This window comes from Pteropus medius, unplaced genomic scaffold (assembly GCF_902729225.1).
Source record: "Pteropus medius unplaced genomic scaffold, Ma_sr-lr_union100, whole genome shotgun sequence".
NCBI lineage: Eukaryota > Metazoa > Chordata > Mammalia > Chiroptera > Pteropodidae > Pteropus > Pteropus medius.
The window spans coordinates 4,982,826-5,003,175 of NW_024350924.1; the positions used below are offsets into that span (position 1 = coordinate 4,982,826).

At 41.5% G+C, this 20,350-nt stretch overlaps 1 pseudogene; it reads right to left on the minus strand.

Moving 5' to 3' along the window:
- Window positions 1-18,708: 18,708 nt before the first annotated feature.
- Window positions 18,709-18,827, minus strand: LOC120585314 (uncharacterized; annotated as a pseudogene).
- Window positions 18,828-20,350: the final 1,523 nt, after the last annotated feature.

A 20,350-nucleotide genomic window follows, 5' to 3' on the forward strand; every position in this document is an offset into this window, starting at 1 on the left:
ATTAACTCTCCATTCTCCTTTTTAATCTCTTTTTTATTAACATACTGGATAACCCATCATCCAGTATATTAACCACCAATACTCCCAGCTTTGTGTTATCAGAAATTTAGATGATTACATTTCTTTCTATACAGACCACTGATTTTTCTAAATTTGACAGGACCGGACAGATTTGTGTCAGCCAACAAGAGATTTCCCTTCAGGTTAACGTGTATTAATACACTAATAAATATTGTTTGGACAAGTCATTCAGGAAACTAAAACTGCAGCTAACTGTAGCATTATTTAATGTAGGTTTCTGCACCGCATCCAATTCGATTTAACAAATATTTATGGAGGCGCCTGCTGTGTTTCAGGTGCTGCCTGGGGAAAGAGCAGCGAACAACACAGATCAGATCCACACCTTCATATGGAATTTACATTCTAGGTGATAAGACACATGTAAAAAAATAATTTAGATAATTTTATTTAAGTTCATGAGGAAAATTAAACAAGGCAGCACTATACAGAGTAATGAGGAATGAGGCAGGCAGTTTTAGAAGGAGCTAACCACGTGAAGACTGGAATAATGACATTCCAGACAAGGGAGGCAGAAAGTGTAAAGGCCCTGAGGAGGGGGATGGACGTCAATAAACAAGAAGGCTAATGAACCTGCAGCAAATTGTGAACAGAAGCCAAGTGGAAAAGTGGATAGGAGCCAGATCATTTAGGATCTTGAAGTCTTAAAATTCAAAATGCAGTGGTGAGATGGATAAGGAGATACAACAGCCAGATCTCCCCTTAAGGAGGGCAGTGAGGTGGTCAGTAAATGGCCTTAAGCTGGCATCTCTTTTGGGGTCTTCCTCCGCTGCAGAGAGCCTTGCTGCCTGAGGACACACTCTGGGGGGTGGGGTATAAAGGCTCAAGCATTTCCATGTGGCACCAGACGATTTCCAAGGTGCCTGACGGGTTGACCAAAGCCTTGTTGGGTCTGCATCGCCGCGATTTCTTCCTCTGCCCAGTCCTGTTTCCTCCACTTTTCTTTCGCAGGTCTAAAATCCAGTCAACATCTTGGATCTCAGACTCAGTCTCCACATCTATAGAAAACCTAGCTTGTGGCAAATGGAAGCCATTGAAGGATTTTAAGCAAAGAATTCAAATGGAATGCTTTTGTTTGGGATCGTGGGAGGTACAAATGCAAACAGTGGCGCAGGGGAGAGAAGGTGGTGGCCTTGATCTAGGGAGGAGCCAGAAGGCAGGGAGACATGGGTAGATTCTGGATAGAATTTGGTTGTAGAACTAAGTGTAGTTTGTCTCAAGTGTTTTTGATCAATTGTCTTCCTGAAAACAAATTTAGAGCGTCTTCGTACCTGTTCAGTAATCACTTTAAAAAAGAAAATAGCATTAGTTGGTGTCTCTGTGACACAACCCCTAGTTACCTGCATAGTCAGTCTCATTCTTGAACTTTCCTTCCTGTTTACTGTCCAGCCGCCTCAGCTTTCTCTCCCTCTAGCATGCCCAGCTGATTGCTGCCTCATGCTTTTTTTCACTTGGGGGTGGGTCAGCTTTCTCCATAGCTCCGCTCACACTTTACCTGCTTAAATTCTATTCATCCTTCGGAGCTAAGGTTACAAGCTGCTTCCTCACAGAACGTTTCTCTCACACCGGCCCCTCCCCGCAGGGAGGCCCGTTCCTCTCATCCTGTACTCACAGAAATCCCTCTGCTCTTTTTCATAGCGCTCACCGCAAGTGGGAATTACGCTGTAATTTTCGTTATTATTTGTCTCCCTCACTAGAGTTCCACAAGGGGCAGGAATGGGCCCGTTTTGATTTCTGCTTCATTCCCAGCGCCTTGCACAATAACTGGGATCTAGTAGATGTACAATAAATATTTGTTGAATGAGTGAACTTGCTCTAGTGGACCCATGTTGGCACCTGGGGTCGATTTCCTTTAAGTGCTCATAGAGCCTCGTTTGATCCATGCCAAAATCTTCCGGGGATCATTCTCGGACCGTAATTTTAAAGATCTCGGTTTTTGTTTTCGGTTTTTTTTTTTTCCCCCCCAGATGAAAAACGTTTTGGGGGGTGAAATTTAGTTATTGTATTATATGGATGTAATTTTAAAGTATTACCAAATAATAATAATGACGATGATGAAAAATAACACTGCTCTGTTCCCCAATCTTACTCTCTAGATAGGCAGCAGCTACTTGGAGCAGCTTTGGTCAGTCCTCTATCTTTAACAGAAGTCTGTTTCACACTTGAAAATCAGTACCTCTTATCTTCTGGCATTTTTCCCACTGTCGATAATGTTTATATTTCTATTTGTGGTTTGCAATCACATTTGGCAATTTCTTTCACTATCTTTCAGTATTTGGGACTGGAACTCTTGGTTTGTTCAAAGCAGCAGAACATCTCATATTATCTTCCCTCAGTGGTGTTTCGAGTTTCTTACTTATCTTTGTTCTTCCTCTTCGAACATGAAATTTTTTTTTAATTGAGATATAACTCACCATAAAATTGACCTTTTAAAAAAAGTATCTTTCTTAATGAAGACAGAACAAAAAGTACCCCTTACGTGGTTCACAAGTAGGCCTTCTACTGCTCTCTGGAAGAGATGGTCTCTTGTTCTCCTCCAAGGGTGGCCTGAATTCAAAGCCAAAGTAAGGAGGGGGAGGGCGGTAGTGAGAACAGGTGGGTGGAGGCAGGAAAAAGCGAGTCATACTGGTAGTGAATTCCTTTCAAGGATTCCCTCTCATAACTAGTCTGTCATTCACATCAAATTGTCATTGATCGAGCATCCTAGGCAGAATTTGATATAAATTTATTTTTTATATAGTTTGGAGTTTATGCTACCCATGTCCGTCTTAAGAGTCTCTTGTGTCCTAGGTATTGTTACTTTTGGAGAGCCTTTGTAGTGTCATAAATACGTATTAAAATATTATATAACATTTTTTGAAATTATTTAAACTATGACTGATGTTTAACTTATAATTTCTCAACAATTATACGATTATTGAGAAATTTATGTAGAATGAAATAAAATCTTCAAGTACTTTTCAAATATAATAAACTACTTTTGAGTATTAATTTTATAATTAATTGTGTAAGAACTTTACAGGTTATATTTGTAGAGATTTAATTAGAAATTTTATTTATTTCGAAAAATGGATTGGGCACAAGCATAACTTTTGTTTTAAGTGTTATTATTTTTTAAATTAAATACATTCACATGGTAAACAAATCAGTCCAGAGAAGTATAAACAGAAAAGTAAAATCCTGTTTTCTATCGACTATTCCCATTTTTTAGAGGCTAGAAGTAACTAACCGCTGTTGACAGTCTTGTATATCTTTCCAGAAAATTTGGGTACCTAGCCCAGCATAATGTGTATCTAAAAAAATACATAAATAGTATTTCACGATGTATATTGTTAAGCAGCATGCATGCTCTTTTCACTTTATAATCACTGTGGGTTTTTTTAATATCTACAGATTTATCTTATTGTTTTAAAATGTTGCATAACGTTCCACAAGATGAACTAGAATGTATTGAGCTAGTACCCTATAAACATAACTTTTAAAAAGTGTTTATTTTGGGGGAGTTAGTGGCATTGTGGGTGACTACTTCTGCCTTTTATTTAGAACCGGATTAATGTTGCTATGCTGTTCATGTAATTCATTTTTTTAATTTAAAAAAAAAAAAGAACCATCCCTTAGGGTATGGTTTTCAATAACAAATTCAATAGGATACTCAGAGTCAGTAAATACTGAGAAGGGGCATTTGAATCTGCCTATTCAAGAGGAGATAATGGCCCCTAATTCCATTGTCAATAGAGACCAAAACCAAACTATTGGAAGTTAAGAGGTGAACGCAACTGCCAGGGCGGATGATTCGTTAGAGGAGTTTGTCGAAGACAGGTAGAAACGGGACAGAATGTGTAAAGAGCAGTAAAGCTGGGCAGTGCCTTTGTTCCAGGCGGGAAAGGCACCGACCAAACGGTTTAGTTAGGCTCTGCCTCCTTCACTATTTCCGTTGTAATGGAAGAGCTTCTTCACCTTTTTCTTTACATTGTTTTACCGAGTAAAAAGGGAGAAGAGGGTAAGGATCTTTATAAATTATGCTCTTGAGAGGTCAGTAACAGGGCACTGAGAAGGAGAGAAAGCCACCGACTGTAAATCCCTCATGTTTCACACATTAGCAAAATCTAGTTCGTGTCAAAAAAAAAAAAAATCTAGGTCGTGTCAAACTGACTCTTCTGGAAAATGGGGGGCTGTGGGAAAATGAGTTACACTTAAAATCCTGAAATCGCATTTGCCTCAGTGAGAGTCCCTTAGGGCTTCCCCAGATGGGTATATATTTTGAAGAAGAGAGTGGAGAGAAAGAAATAGCCAGAAAAAAAAATAACAATTTGGTTGATGAACAGAAATGCCTGTAGGCAGAATTACTGAGTTTGCCTGTGTAGTTCTGGAGATGACTTGCCATCTTTGCTTAGTGTAAGGCTTATCTTTCCCCTGGAGCAATTTACCACCGGGCTGAAGGAGAAGGTGGTACGAGGCCAGCCCAGCGGAGATACATTTTGGACAAAGCCCTGGATCTTTCCACCCTTCTCAAATCATACCATGTAAAGAGCATTCTCTCCTAATACCCAGAATCCTCACTGTTGAGGCCAAATCAAGGTCTTCCAGATACTTGATGGTGGTGAGGCCGGCTTGGGGAGGGGAGTGTCAGAGGAGGGAAAGAGTTACTTTTCATGTTATATCTTTTCTATCTTTCGAATTTTGTATTGTGAACATGTATCGTTTTACTGAAAAAAAATTAAGTTGTTTTAAAGACTCAAGGCCAAGAAGAGAAATTTAAGATTTTGTTTTTTAGTCAGCATAGCTTCCTGGATTTACTTTATTTATTTCATACCCTGTTTGTTTATTTGATTTGTGGTTTCTTAGTGTGAGGTTTTAGTTATAGGGGTCTCTTCCTGCAAACGGTAACCCTAACCCAACTTAACTAGTTTAAATGGGTTAGTTGATGTGTGCTATCACCCTTTCTTGTCTACCTCACTTTTGTTTTTCCATCAGCAAACAAAACATCTTTTCAAACATGTACTGTCACCTCAAGCTTAAGATCTGAATCTCAAGCAGATGCCAGTCCTGCTACTTACTAGCTATGTGACCTTGCAGGTCACATGAAAGGCTCTGGGACTCAGTTTCCCCATGTGGGGCTGTGGAAGGTTCACTCACTAGATCAGGAGTCATAAGATGTGTGTTCAACTTCTGGTTCTGCCACTGGGCGTGCTTGGCCTGCAAGCTTCAGTTTCTATAAAATCAAGGTAAATCGTGTTATATCAAGGACATTGTGAAAGTGAGATGAGAGATATGTCTCGTGTCTGGGACACCTGGGCAGTCAGACTACGTTAATGTCTTTTCTTTCCTCTTCACCTTTTTCTTTCCTTTTTTCTTCTTTTAACTTCGTAAAATCTGTTACACAGATCCCCTACCTCTCAGAGTGCTTTATAAACTGCGAAGCAGAAAGCAGAATGTGTGGTTGTTTTTGGCACCCGGCAGATACAGGGCCCCAGGCTGTGAATTTCTCTGACCTCTCTAAAGTGTGCTGGGATTCCACAGGATAGCTCTGTTTTTCAAGATGGAAATTAGGTAAGCTTTTCCCAGAGCTCAACCCCAGTAGCAAGCTGGGGGCTGGAGGCTTCCTTCTGGAAATCCTCCCCATCATTAGCACAAGAGGCTCAGCATCAGAGCCACCTGGGGATTCAGGAGTCTCCTGGCTGCTGGCTTACTCCCTCGGGGCCAGAGAAGCGGCTCAGGTTTTTAAAACACATTATTAAAACCTAATTCACACACACAAGCCAAACCGATGAGGCTGATGATGTTAATGATGCTAAACGCTAATCATAATAATGCTACTACTACTAATAATAATAAACCACACTCGCTGTTCAGTAAGTGTACTGTGATCTGGGAGAAGTCAGAATGCCTTCAGCCCAGTATTTAATTTGATTATTAAAGATTTTATTGTATGTCTGTCCTCTGAGGTTTTACTTCTACAGGCACATCTAGGTGTATAATCAAAGTTCTGAACTAGACACACTAAGAGAAGGGAAAAGAGAAGACAGTTAATACAAAAACTAGTAAATTAGTCATTTTAATTAGTTTAGAAATGACCCAGAGGTAGTGGAGTTTAGAGGAGTTCATTAAGATACTTAGCTCTGCCACTCCGTGGATTTGTATCTTTTATTAAGCAAGCAACTCTCCCTAGGCCTCAGTTTTCCTGTCTTAAGATACAGAGAATTAGTGAAATAATATCTAACACTTCCTAGCTCTAACTTTTGTAGGCCAGAAGCTTGCAAATCGAAATTCTTTGATGTCAGGCCTGTCCTCTGCTCAGACAAGGGGAAGGAGAGGAAGGGTCCTAGTTTTGATAGAGCAACTAACACATGTCAAGCATTGTGTGAGGGATTTTATGTACATTTAACTCCTAGCACAGAATTGCTCTGTTGTTTTAACTAGTGGTCTTCAAATAGTGAAGGCATGCAAGGCAGCAGTACTATCACTAGAAAATAAAGTAATACCGGAAGTATGTGTGTAATTTATGTATTTATAAATAAAATTACTATAAATAGTTTTTACATATATAAATTGTATATTTGTGTGTGGTGCATAATTTAGATTTTATATTAGCAGTGTAAAATTTGTTAAAAAGAGTTGAGACATTATCCTAGACACTGGAAATAAAATCATCACAGTTAACCTACCAAACATGTATTTTACTTGGGGGGTAACTTAGAGTTCATAATATGTCTAAATCAAGTTTCATGTCTAAATCACAGGTGAGCTGTTTCCCCATTCCTTTCCAACTTAAAAGAATTACATATGTAATTACACATGTAATTCACTAAATCATTCTCCTTGTGAAAGAATCCAACAATATAGAGCAAGGAGTTCTGTGCCATCCTCCACCCTGCCCTCCTCCCAGCCCCCACCCACCAAGTTCTTTCACCAGAGATAACCACAATTATCATTTTGGTGTGTATTTGAGACCATTTTCAAATTAAAATTTCATTGCTAACCTTAAATTGTTGCCTAAAAAAAAAAAAAACTGGAAAGAGTGAGGAGAAAGTGGGATTCTTTTAGGCATTTTAGGCAGGATACTTTTCAAAATGCCATAGGCAAAGCTGGGGATTGAACCGCGTGTGGTTTCCAGCACAGGGTGTCTGGCCACCTCCATCTCTGTAAATACTGCTGATTGACTGGCTTTGGCTCTGGTCCACCTGCCAGAGACGCCAAACACAGGACATCTAACAAATCACTGGCATCCCTCACTTCTTATTTGTATTCTTTATTACTCACCGCTCCGTTCTTCTGTACCCTGATAATGGCTGGGAATAGTAGTTTCTTTTTGTGTATAATAGCAAGGACATACTGTCTCTCCTTTTCTTTCCTTTTTAAGGGACAATGTCAAGGGCATGTTCAGGCCTGGTCAGAGAATGTTACATCAGAGATACTGCTGCTATATTTACCCCCACTTGTCTTCCAGGCAGAGCAATTTATATGATGAAAAACAGCAGAGACAGGCTGTCCAGGGTATCTCCAGAGAAGAAAAACATTGAATTTAAAGCTGTTTATGACTTTACATTGCAGTAAATTTCTCTGGGGGCTAAATTTCCCTTTATTCTTTTCATTTTTAAAGATTCTTTTAGGAGAGAGTTAAAGAGACTTATTTCATCTCAGGCCTTGGGACCTGCAGTTGCTATTCAGGGTTTAATCCATTCCAGGCTGTCACCATAGCCTTGGGACAAGAGAGGCTAACCAGACAGGAGAATGACAAGCAGAGTCATCACTGATTTGCTTTCGTCTGGAAGTGTCCATATCGGCCTCTGTCGCACTCCTACCCCCAACGACTTCCGGACCAATTATTATTTTTCAGGCCTCGCTCTGTGCCCTGTTCATTAAAATAGGAAGAATCGACTCTGTTTCACTTGGAAGGGGATTGGTAGAAGAATAAGTATGAATAAGGGCTTGCCGGGGAAGGCAGGTTATTCAGCTCTGGTTCAATTCAACGTTTTAAGTGCTGGTAGAGCATATCATCTAGAGTAAGACATCCAACCTACCCTTAAAGAGTTAACAATCTGATAACTGGTAAAAAAAAAAAAAAAAGTGTGGTTTTTTTTGTTTTTTGTTTTTTGTTTTTTGTTTTTAACAAAGAATCTTAACCCCAGGCAGCAAATGATAAGAGTCCCAAATTTCAGAGGAAAGAATGCTGAGGGAATTAGGAGAGGATTAGGGGAGGCTCCAAAGGAAGGAGAAGCCTTTGAGATGGGAGGGAACGGAAAGAGGACATTCCAGATAGAGGATAAGGAGTAAAGAAAGGTGGGAGGAGCCAAAGCTGCTGGCATGTTCCGGGAACAATGAGCACAGCTATCTCCACATCAAGGAGAAAGGGTGATAAGGTGGGTTCCCCTTGGAGAGGTTAGAGGTCTGTGCTTAACTCCAGAGGTATGGCAGATGCTTAGTTGAGGACCGAACTCATTAAAGTAGTGCCTTAGGGCAATTTCTGTGGCAGCTGTGTGGTGGAGGGGACATATTGGAGGGATGAAAAGAATAGATGCTTCAGTGCGGTGATGGCACAGCATCACAGAGCTTTCCCTGACCAGTCACCCATACTGAATCTCTGTGTCAAATCCTGTTAAAGGAAAAACTTCCCTCCTAGCACTTACATATTCAATATTTATGCTCACCAAACCTGGTTTGGGCGGGTCTTTCCCGGGCATGACTCATGGCTCCCCATTAGAAGGTGAGCTTTCTGAGAGCAGGGCCTTCAGTTCTTTTCCCTTCCCTCCTGCCTGTGCCTGCAGCTCCGAAGCCCTCCAGGCTCTAGCCAGGCATAGCCCTCACTCAGGGGGAAGAGACTGGCACATTCGGAACCAGCTTCCACTTTCTTCTGCTTTTGTCTCAGGCATTTTCAGGATCTTCCAAAACATCCAGTTACTTCCGAGAGTGAAAAAAAGAAATAATCAAAAGGTACAAAAGAGAAATCCTGCAGAGAACTGTGCAGTTTGGCCCTTTCCTCCTTTCTTGGCCTTAAATCTCTGACCTGTCTGTTGCCTTTATTTCTCTGCTTTGGGAAGAAAGCTGGCATTTTCATGTGCTATTTCCTCCAGCCTCACCCCTGCTCTTCTCCTTGTGTTGTATACAAATCCCTTCCCCCTAAATGCACCCCACCCCCATCCTGGTGCACCCAGGTATGTATGTATGCAGGCGCTAGGCCTAATTACTGCTGACCATCTGGCTTACGCCTTTTTCTGTCCATCTTTGGTGGTTTGCCTCAGGTACCTCACATACCCTTGGAGCCAAGAAGTGTGTTTTGCAATGTGAGGTCTGGGGTGAGTTGGATAAAAGGGTGGAATGATTTTCTGCAGGAGACCAGATCTTCCCGAGGAGGCAAATCAGTATAAACTGAAAACATATTTTAATCCCATTGTTTCAATTCACGTTAAAGGAAGGCATAAGAGTTTATTATTATTTATAATCAAAGAGGAGCATGAGCTATAAAAGTTTGAGAATCACTGGTCAGTAGAGTCAGAAGTGCCTCCCATTACCCACCTGTCTTTGTTTTAGGGTGACAAGGCCAGGCAGCGTTGAGGGGATCCAACCAGAGAGAAATGGAAGTGGGTCTCTGAAACCCTGCTGCAGAATGACTGATGGGACGGGTTTGGGCCTCAAAGGAAGACAGTCTTAAGGTCCTTTTAGTTATCAGATTCTTAAAAACAAAGATTTTTAGGATTTAATGAACAGATGAGAAGTTCTAGGAGATTTTATCAGGTACCTGCTCTGTTCTGTTATTAGAGGAGCTCAGTCAGCCTTAGGACAAGGAGACAAGAGACCTTAGTGTGTAAGCCCAGGCTCCCTGCTCTGGCCGTGATGGTGTAGACAGTGCTTAGCAGAAACCCATGAAAGAGTGGACTGTTCTCAATGCCCATGTTAGGAAAAGATGTTTTGGCCATCCCTCTAGATTTTTTGACAAGCTCTGAGTCACTGCCAGGAATTAGAGGTGGAAAGACTAAATGCTGGCATTCTAGGGTTCCAGTTCTTTAGAAGTGACCAATCAAATGATCTTTGACATCTGGCTTGACCTCTCTCTTTCTCATTCTTCCTCTTATGTTGAATGAGTTTTCAAGTAACATTAGTGGTTTCCATTGCCAGGCGCATTTTAAGGTAATTGACGTAAATTTAAAAGTAGTGGTAGCACTAGAAAAAGTAGTAGAAATAGAAGAAGCAGTAAATATTTTTCCCTTTTATAAATTAGAAATTGAGAGGTTAAGTACCTTGCCCAAGGGCATCCAGGTATTTGTGTACATGACTGAGTCAGCAACCACGTGGAGAATGTGACTCCAAGGTGAGTTATGGTGTCTCCAAGGTGAGTTACTGGTGTGGGTTGCTGAGAATAAGGGCGGAAGTGGCTGCAGAGGAAGCTGAAGACTGGTCTGGCCCTGCCCTGGAAAAGAGTCTCGTAGTGGTTCTGAGTCACAGCCCTGCTAGTTTTTCTCTTCCGGAAATGACGTTGGCCTTGAATATTTTTCTTCTAAATCTTTCTAGAAGAGTTTTAAAGAACCATGTACTTGCTTGTACCTTTTAAAGTTGACATCTAACATTTTTCACTGTAAGCTTAAAGAGTTGTTAAGAGTTGTAAAATCCAATTATTGGCTTTCTGTAAATATTAATATAATAAAATTATGAAATCACTCTTCAGTAAACTTAAAAGATTCGCATAAATATTATAGTAAGTTGATATTACCATCAACGATTTAGCTAATTCATGGCTAAACTCTCAAAATTGGAAGTTTTATATTGTTTCTTTTTTTCTTTGCAAACATATTTCCATTCTCCTGCCATGTAATCTTGTCTTAATATAATTGAGTGACCGAAAGCATTTTATCGATCCTGTTATACATACGTTTCTGCAACAACAACAAAAATCAATTGAAATTCATTTTTAACATATTTCCGGTGACATAATGTTCCAGTTGTTTAGAACATATTACTATTAGTAGCATTTATCAAAACAACAGATATTATAGAATTTTATAATTAATAAGCATCGTTTTCTTGAGAAGTGAAAATTTATTGGGGATTTGTCTCTTAAGGAGATGGATGGTTCCTTGCTTAAAATAATTGTGGAATTGTCCCTTTGATGAGGCAGTGGTTTTTATACCTCAGAGCAATGCATCATTTAGCAGGAACAGAGAGGAGTGAGAGGTAAGCGGTTTTTGTTTTTGTTTTTGGTTAAGCTGGAAGAGGGGAATTGAGAAAGGAAATGGGAAAAGAAAATCAGGGCTTCCAGATGCCCTGTGAGGCACATCAGTTCTAGGGAAGAACACGAATGGGTCCTGAGGATCTGGAAATTGATTTCCCACATCTGCCAAAGGGAAGAAACTGAGTCACTGTAACAGTGACCAGGCAGTGCTCTTTGTCCCCCACCCCACCGGATTTACACAATTTCCAGCCTCTTCAAGGTCCTCCTGAGTCATCCTGGAGTCACTGGAGGTGGCTTCTTGTGCTCGCAAACTGGTATTTTTGGCTCTTTTGTGGTTTCTGCTCGTATTTGTTCGTCTTCTGTGGAGCTGCTAGCCCCATAGCTGCCAGAGCCTACTAGACTGTTCCACGTGGGGAAACTGAGCTTCAGATCCCAGATCGGTCGGCCTCTTCCGGCTCAGACAGTGGCCCTGCAGAGGGAAACGTGCCCCTCCCCCACCCGCTGTCCTCCCCTGGGGTGAAGGGGTCTCAGCAGGGGAAGGCGCCCCCTGCTGACAGTTCTTATAGGGGTTTAGGAAACACATTAACCCCGTTGGTCTCCCTTTTGGTGTAGGGGTGGTGATAAATGTTCAAACTGGGCTGACGTACCCGGTGCTATGAAGGGGGCCCCCGCCCCAGACTGCACTTTATACTTCAGCGTCGCTCCCAGTGTCTTCAGACCCCGAGACTCACATGGCGCCTTCTCTTGGCCTTGCTCTTTTGTCTCCTTGGTGAACTCATATTCGCCCTTCAAATCTCAGTACAATCCCTTCTTTCAGGATGCCTTCCCTGTCCTCTGATGGCCTGGAGGGTGCTTTTGCTATCTCCACGCTCTTACTGCATTTTGGTACATTTGTTCTTATATTTGTTAGTCTTTCTCTCCAGTTAAACGTTGGTCTCCTTGAGGGTTAGGACTAGGTTTATCAGAGGTTATACATCCCCAGTGTCTATCACAGGCACGGACAGAGCAGGTGCTCAGAGGATGTTTGTTGAATTGAATGTTAGGCCATTTAGAGAAACTTGGAGTGGAAAAAAAGGAAGAGAAGTATCTTGCTGGTTTGGGGTAGTCATAATGGGGGTGGGAGGTGTTAAGAAGTGCCCTGTCTTTCTGGTGCATAAACATTAGTGAGTTGTCTTTGGGTGCTCAACTGTCTTGAGGGTAATCAGCTCATTCCACCCTTCTCTGTGACTCTGGAGGTTCTGAGGATTGCAGGGTGCTGAGGAGAAGACAGAGGCCTCGTGGCTCGAGCTGTTGAACACAGCCAGGGTCCTGTAGGTAGAATCTTAATCTCTAGCCCAGGGCTGAAGGAGGGCCTACTGTGATTGTTCTGCCAGTTGGAATGAAAGAAACAGTCAATGGAAAAGCAGCCTATTATCTGAACTCAGCCTCCTCCAAACAATGCCAGGGTTGATACAGTCTCTGCTCCTTTTCCAAGGGGAGGGAGCAGCAGCAGGCGGATCTGTGAAATCTTCTGGCCTGGATTTAGAAAGATCTGGACTGATTGTTCTGGGGGAGTTTGTTTTATCAGGGTTTTATGCAAGCAAGCCCCTGACCCAGATCTATACAATCTCTTCACTTTATTTGGTGCATAACTCAAGATGTGGTCCACCACTGGCAGCATTAGACTGTCTCGGGAGTGTTAAGCATGCACAATCTTGGGTCTCACTCCAAACTTCCTAAATCAGAATTCCTGGGTGATGCCCAGGAAGCTATATTTTAACAAGCTCTCCAGGTATACTAAAGTTTGGAAAGTGCTGCTGTATCAGACACACACACACACACACACACACTCATAGCTGCCTGTAGCACCTGCAGCTGCTAATGCTACTTGGTCATTTCCCTGCAGCTTCCCTCAGCAGGGCTTTGGGATTTGGTTTTCCCTACTGTGGACCCTGTTCATTTCCTGCAGCTTCCAAGAGGTTGGGAGAGGACAATGAGCAAGAACGAAGGTGGGAGGGAGGGGGAGGGGTTAGCTAAGGCAGTGGAGCTTTCAAGAATGAAGAGGAAAATGGTGAGTGACAATGTTCCTTTGTGAAGAGTTAGCTTCATGTTGATGGAGCTGCAAGTCATTAGCAATCCCGGCTCGCGGTGGGGAGTTGACCCCGTCTTTCTCCAGGGCCAGATCGCCCTCTGCTGCCCACTGATAAATAATACTCTGGAAAAGAGAAAAGTTCCTGGGGCTCGGGGGTGGGAGAGAAGATGTGACTAAGGCCAAGAGGTCGCAGACTCACCTCTTCAGGCAGTAGAAGTATCTCGTTATAATCTTGTTTGCCGGGGAGGAAGAAATAGCCAGTTCATTGGGTGGTTCCAGGACCCATCCAAGCCCAACAGCGGGGTTCTGCCAAGATCACCAGCTCCCATGATTCCATGCTCCGTGCTTGATTTGGCCACTCTTTCACCCTTCAGGCTCACCCTTACCTCACCTCGAAAAGAAAGGGTGTTTAAAATAGGAAGAGGGATTTGAAAAAATGGATGGAATTTATTGGTGTGGAGACATCTAGGGGTAGTTAGTCAAGTCTCAGACTTTCAAAAAAAAATCTCATCTTTTCAGAGTCTCTTTGTTTCTTTTGTCTCGGTGAAAGCACTATATCTTTCTGTCTTCTCTTGCCAGGGAACTCTTACCCCACGGATGTGGAGTCAGCCCTTCTTTATTGCTCCATTTCATTGCTATTGGGAATTACGGTTCATGCTGGTCACTGGGGAAGAAAGAGAGCAAAGACTTGTTCCCAGAATAAAAGCTGGAGCACAGCAGTTGCTGCTGCCAACAACGGGGCAGTGACCCATTTCCTCCGAGTTCTTGCTCTTGCCCCTTTCCAGCTCTGACCGGAGCTGGCCACCAGTGGGCCACACACCCCTGCACCTCCCACCCTTGGGACTTCTGGAGAGTGTAGGACTCCTGGGGAGAAACCTTCAGGGTCAGGTCTGGAAAATTACTTAAACTGCTCTAAAGGGGCAGGGCAGAGTGGGGGAAGGAAGGAGGAGAGGGCGGGAGATGGCAGAGATGAGGAGAGGGGCGTGGACAGGGGCGTGTCGCTGGGGAGGAGATGAGAGCAGCCACCACAGGTTTCATCCTGTTCTGGTGTGAAACACTCTGGCTTCTCCCCAAAACATCCTCAGGTACAGACTAGGCCAGTCCACGTGATGCTAAGCCCTTCAACCAAAACAGATATCTTTAGATAAAAAATATGGCTGTTTGCTTCGTTTTTGGTCTACATGGGACCAAATATCTGGAGTACACATTCGGATAATTTTGTCTATATGATCCCAGATAGTGACTGCTTATCTATTTGTATTAAAATCAACGTACTTTAAACACTGCCTTGTGACTACGGTACTTGAAGGAGAATTTCATCTCCTGTACAAAACCTGTGTGGTTGCCCTTATTGTGAGCAGGGGGGCATCTCTAAAGCCATTTTGTGCCTGGCGCTGGACCAGAACTCCGAGAAGATAGAACGGAATCGTAGGCACTTGGACTCATGAGAATGGTCTGGTCTCCGCAAACATGGGCAGATAGGGGGTTAGAGAAAAGAACGGTCAATAGATTGTAACAGTATACGGTGATGGATGTCAACTAGACATCATGGTTATCATTTTGCAGTCTATACAAATATCAGATCATTATGTTGTACAGTGTTGTATAGCAATCATATCTCAATTAAAAAAAATAGAAGGTGTGAGTAGCGCCTCAGAGCAAAATGAAAATACAGGTACTCTTGTTCAAAAATTATTAAGAATATCAGGATGGCAGCCACAGAACATTAAGTGTGAGACCCTTGTAAGCATGGGGGCCTGTGGTTGCACAGATCAAAGGTCATGAAGCGGGCTCTAGAGGGTCTCCTAGGGGGCGTGCAGACTAACAAATGCAAGGAGCCGTGGTGTGTCCCTTCCAGTTTAGGTTTCCCCCCACTGCACTGTCATTCCTTCCTTGATTCTCAGAAGGGGTCATTCCTTCCATGACTCTCAAGGCTTCCGACAGGCTTTTTTCGACACCCACTTGCTGGTCTTAGCTGTACTTTGGAGGAAGGGTGGAGAGCATCGTGTCCAGGTTGGAGAGAGACACCTGGGGGAGAGCAGCAGCAGTATTGGGGAGGAGCCAGTCCTCAGATGGCCTTGGACCTGTGAAGCAGCAGCAAGGGTGGCAAATGTATTTGGGGAGAAAAACCCGAAAATGCCAGGACCATGTTGGCTTTCTTCCTGGATTCCTGCCACAAACAGGACAGTAAAGGGAGAATCTAATGAGCGTCAGCTTCTAATATTCCAGAGAAGAAAACTTGGAGTCTTTGAAATGTAAATATTAAAGAAATGTGACCTGATTCTGTAGTCTTAGGCTAATGAAGTTTTGGGACACTTGGTTGTGTAATCAGGTATAACCAGTATGATATGCTTTGGAGCTTGGAGTATAAATACGGTCTCATCTTTTAATTTTCCATTGATCCCTCAATTGCCTTTAGTAGCTGGAAGTCCTTTACCTCCTTCTAGACCTTCCCATCACCCTTCTGAATAATCCAAGAGCAGAGGGCTTCAGCAGGCCTGGCCAGGTCCTGTTTGGGAGGAGAAACAGCTGTAAGGAGTGGCTCAGAGTGGAGGGGACCCTGTCCAGAGGTTCACTGAAGTTGAGAAAGCAGTGGCCCTCAAGGTCAGCTTTCTAGCCTTCCCCTCCCAACCTGAATCAGTGCTATATTTATATTTTATGTGAACGAGCAAACTACATCCTTCTTGACTTCTTTCTCAGAATTAGGAAACTGATTATCATTCAAAACCTCACTGTTCATAGACGTCAGTCATTAAAACATCAATACCTAGACAACACACTGATGAAATTTCTATTAAGGAAGAAAATAAAATATATTTTAAAATGTTTAAAATGTGTATTTTAAAGTGTGTTTAAAATATGTATTTAAAGTGTTTATATGTACGTCTCAATAATTCAAATTGCCATTTAAAGCAGGGAGTTGCCGCTTCTCCCTTCTTAGGAAGGTGACAAAATGCAAATCGTTGAGAGAAATAAATCTCAATGATAGTTGGGGAAAGGGAAAGGAAAAGAGCTTTCTAAGTGGCCCTGAGGGATTTGAGCTGGGAAGAATGCTCACAGGTTAGCAGAACACAGTCACATGTTAGTTCTGCTAAGGCCTGGGGTTGAGTAGGAGAGGTCAGTTGTTTTGCGTTAACAGTGAGGGGAGCTGAGTTCCAGGAGGTCAAAGGAAGGGAGGCCTGAAAATTGGATAAGCTGGGAGGCTTTGGGGGAAGAAATGATGATCAAATCAGTTTGACTTTTTTGTTTCTAAAAATGTAAATGCCTTTCTCTCCCCAAATCTTCAGTAAAGTCTATTATACACACAAATGCCTTGGGCTAACGATAAAACAACACATAATACTTGCTATGTATTATATGCTATTCTAAGTATATTATATGCACAAATTTATTTTATCCTCATTATAATCTTATGAAGTCAGTAATAGTCAATTTTTTACGAATGAAGAAACTGAGGCACAGAGAGTATAATTTGCCTAAACTCGCTCACGGTGAATGTATTTTGAAACATCACTAGAGATTGGTATGCTATTTGTTTATTTAAATGCCAGTAATTGAAAAGTTTCAAAAAGTTATATATCAAATACCTGACAAATAAATTTGAAGTTATCAAATTTAACATTATTGGAGAGGCCAAACAAGGAGGAATGGGGGCCGGGACTGATTTTTGTTTGTTTTGTTTTTTTCCTTCCCAAACTAAGGGAGCTCTGAGGCCGAACGCTGCAGACACTGCCAGGTAGAAAGTGACAAGCATGGCGAGTATAGTGACATGAAGAATGATGCCGATAAGAAATTAGAGTCCGAGAGAGGGAGGGGGTGTCAATGCGCTTTTTAAGAGTGCCCCCAGATCTCTGGGCCCAGAGAGTCATATTCCATAGTAGTAAAATAATTTGTTGATGGGACTGTGGATCTACCAGCAATTTTCTATCTTTGAGCACAAAGTTATATATATTTTAACTTTGAAACATATATATTTTAGCTTTAAAACTTGAGAAGTTGCGATAAAAATAAAAAGGTGTCAGAAGGAAACATGAAAACGTAAATTTCATATATGGAAAAAGAGTGGATTCTAGAATCTCATACTAGGAAATAGGAAGCCAGTCACAGTGGAAAAAAATCCCAGAATATTGTATTAAATAGTTGTTTTGTGGGCACTTCTTAAAGAAAGATGTTGACATTTAGAATGAGTGTAAGTTTTCTAGAAATATTTTATGTCAAGTTATATTGTATGATAAAGTTACTAGATGTGTAAATTAGGGTGATATTTGCATTTTTTATCAAGGACTTACACATTTTATTAAATTTGTAGATGACAAATTTGGGGGGAATATTTAATAAATTAGATAACAGAGTCAAGATTTTAAAAGATCTTATTATTTTGGAATAATTACTCCAAACCAATAAGAATATTATTACATCTTGCAATTAAGTCTAGAAACAGATTGAACAGGTATGAGCTTTTGGATGATGTTTGAAAGGAAAATCTATGAAAAACCCTGGTGAGATGGGTGTGTTCATTATTTTTATCATAATGGCTAAAAACAAACAAAAAATAAAAGAACTTTTCCCAGGGTGGCCATATCTGGAGCTCTGAATATGGTTTGGTATGCCACTCCTTAGGGAAATCCTTAAAAAAATGAAAGGACAGTCAAGCATGCTAACACAGTCCAAGAGGCTTTAGTATGTACATTTTCTCATTTATTTCTTGCCACAGTCTTGTATGATAGTAATAGCTACCCTCATTTCACAAATGAAGAAATTGAGACATAATAAGATTTAAGCATTTGCCCTAAATCATACAGCTATAATTAAGATTTGAACACAGATCTGGCAGACTTTCCCACCCATATGCTTAGCCAGCATTACACTGCCTTTGAGAAGCATGATCTGATCAGTATGGTCCTATGGAGAAGGAAAAATTTCACTTCCACCCTTCTAAATTCTTCTGGCTGGACAATAATCAAATAACATGAGACAGATTAATAGGAGAAAATGACCAAATTTATTACATTTGTACATTTGGGGGTTCCATGAGAATAGGGGACCCAAGGACAGACCTGGCAGTTATTGAAGCTTATGTGCCATCTTGGGCCAAGAATAAGTGGGGTTGTGGACTGGGACTTCAGAGGGCAGGAAAGCAATTCATATGGAGATGGAAAACCAAATGTTTGGTAAATGAATGTTTACTGGGCCATCTTTCCTTCCTTCCTTCCTTCCTTCCTTCCTTCTTCCTTCTTCCTTCCCTTCCTTCTTCCTTCCTTCCTTCCTTCCTTCCTTCTTTCCTTCCTTCCTTCCTTCCTTCCTTCCTTCCTTCTTTCCTTTCTTGCAACCCTTGGTAGACCCCACAGATTGCAAGGACCTTGTCAGCTTGCGATCTCTTATTTTTTATTTTTTATGCCTACAGTACCTGGTCTTCCTAGGTGGTTTCCCATCCAAGTACTAACCAGGCCCGACCCTGTTTAGCTTCCGAGACCAGACGAGATCGGGCTTGTTCAGGGTGGCATGGCCGTAGACTGGGCCATCTTTAATAATGGGACACAGACAGGACTTTGATTAAATGGGCCTTGCTAGTTTCCTCCCTGTCTATCACACCTAGTTCATATTAAATTATAGTTATCTGTGATGATAGTTCCTTTCCTGGAGCATGTCCTCTATTTAAATTCTTTTAGGCATTTAGGGGGAAGGTCAAAGGTTTTTCCAAAGTCTTTCGTTCCTTAAAAATTACCAGCTTAAAGTAATCGATATCCCAGAAAAGCATATTTTGGGATGGCAAACTCTGTTCCCTCTCAGTCCTAAATTAAACTGTGCCTTATTAACACAATGGTTAAAGAGTCTGGCTTTGTATTTTTAAATATTTTTAGTTTCATATGGAACGTGTAACTCCAGAGGACATAATCAGGACAAAAAGTTTGGTCAATATCAGCTACACATAAGGAAGGACTTTATACTCAGTAGAACTGTCTAATAGTGAAATGAGCTGCTTAGAAAATGTGTGTGTGTGTGTGTGTGTGTGTACAGGCTCTAGGTGTTGGAACATGGCAGTGAACAAGGTTTCTGCTCTCGGGGTTTCTTGCCAGTGTTTCAGAGTTTCTTGCAAAGTGTTTTCAAGATGCCTTGTGACTCTGGGTTCCTCCCAGAAGTGATGACATGTGAGTTGGGTCTATACTAGGTGGAAACTTGGACTGGCGAAATCTAAATTTTACAGTTAACTCAATGATTTCTGTATGTAAATGTTTGGATAATTTAATGTTTAAGATTTTATACAAATGTTAGCTACACACGCCAAAAAGAAATAGCTCACATTACCACAATCACTCTGTCCACCTCCTGTCCTCAGTCACTGACAACTGTTGCTGTTGTTGTTTTAACAGTTATTCAAATAAGACTGGCTTATGTGTCTACAAAGACTTGTACACAAATATTCAGAGTGGTTCTATTTGTAGTAGACAAAAAATGGAAATGGGTAATGAATGGGTATACATGGAGGTACATCCATACCATGGGATATTTCTTACTCAGCAATAAAATGGAATGAAATATTGATATGTACAATAACATGATGGATTTCAAAATAATTATACTGTGTAGAAGGAGCCAGACTAAGAAAGAGTACGCGTCGTGCTACATACATAACATAAAACTCTAAAATATGTAAACTAATCTATAGTGACAGAGGCAGATGAGCGGTTGCTTATGGGCAGGGTTGGTGGATGTTGGGAATGGATTGTAAAGGTTGGTCGGGGAGAGAGGGGTGGGTTACAAGGGAGTATGAGGCAACTTTGGAGAGAGATGGATAGCGCGTTATCTTGATTATGGTGGTGGTTGACACAGGTGTATGCATGTGTCAAAACTCACCCACTTGTAAACTTTAAATATAGGCAGTTTATGATATGTCAGTTACACCTCAGAGCTGAAATTTAAAAAAGAAAACGTGTGAAAGAAAATACAGGAAACTGTATGCAGTAATTACTTCTCAAGTTAGGACTGGGGAAGAGATGACTTAATTTTCCCTTTTGTGCTGTTTAAAATTTTTATTT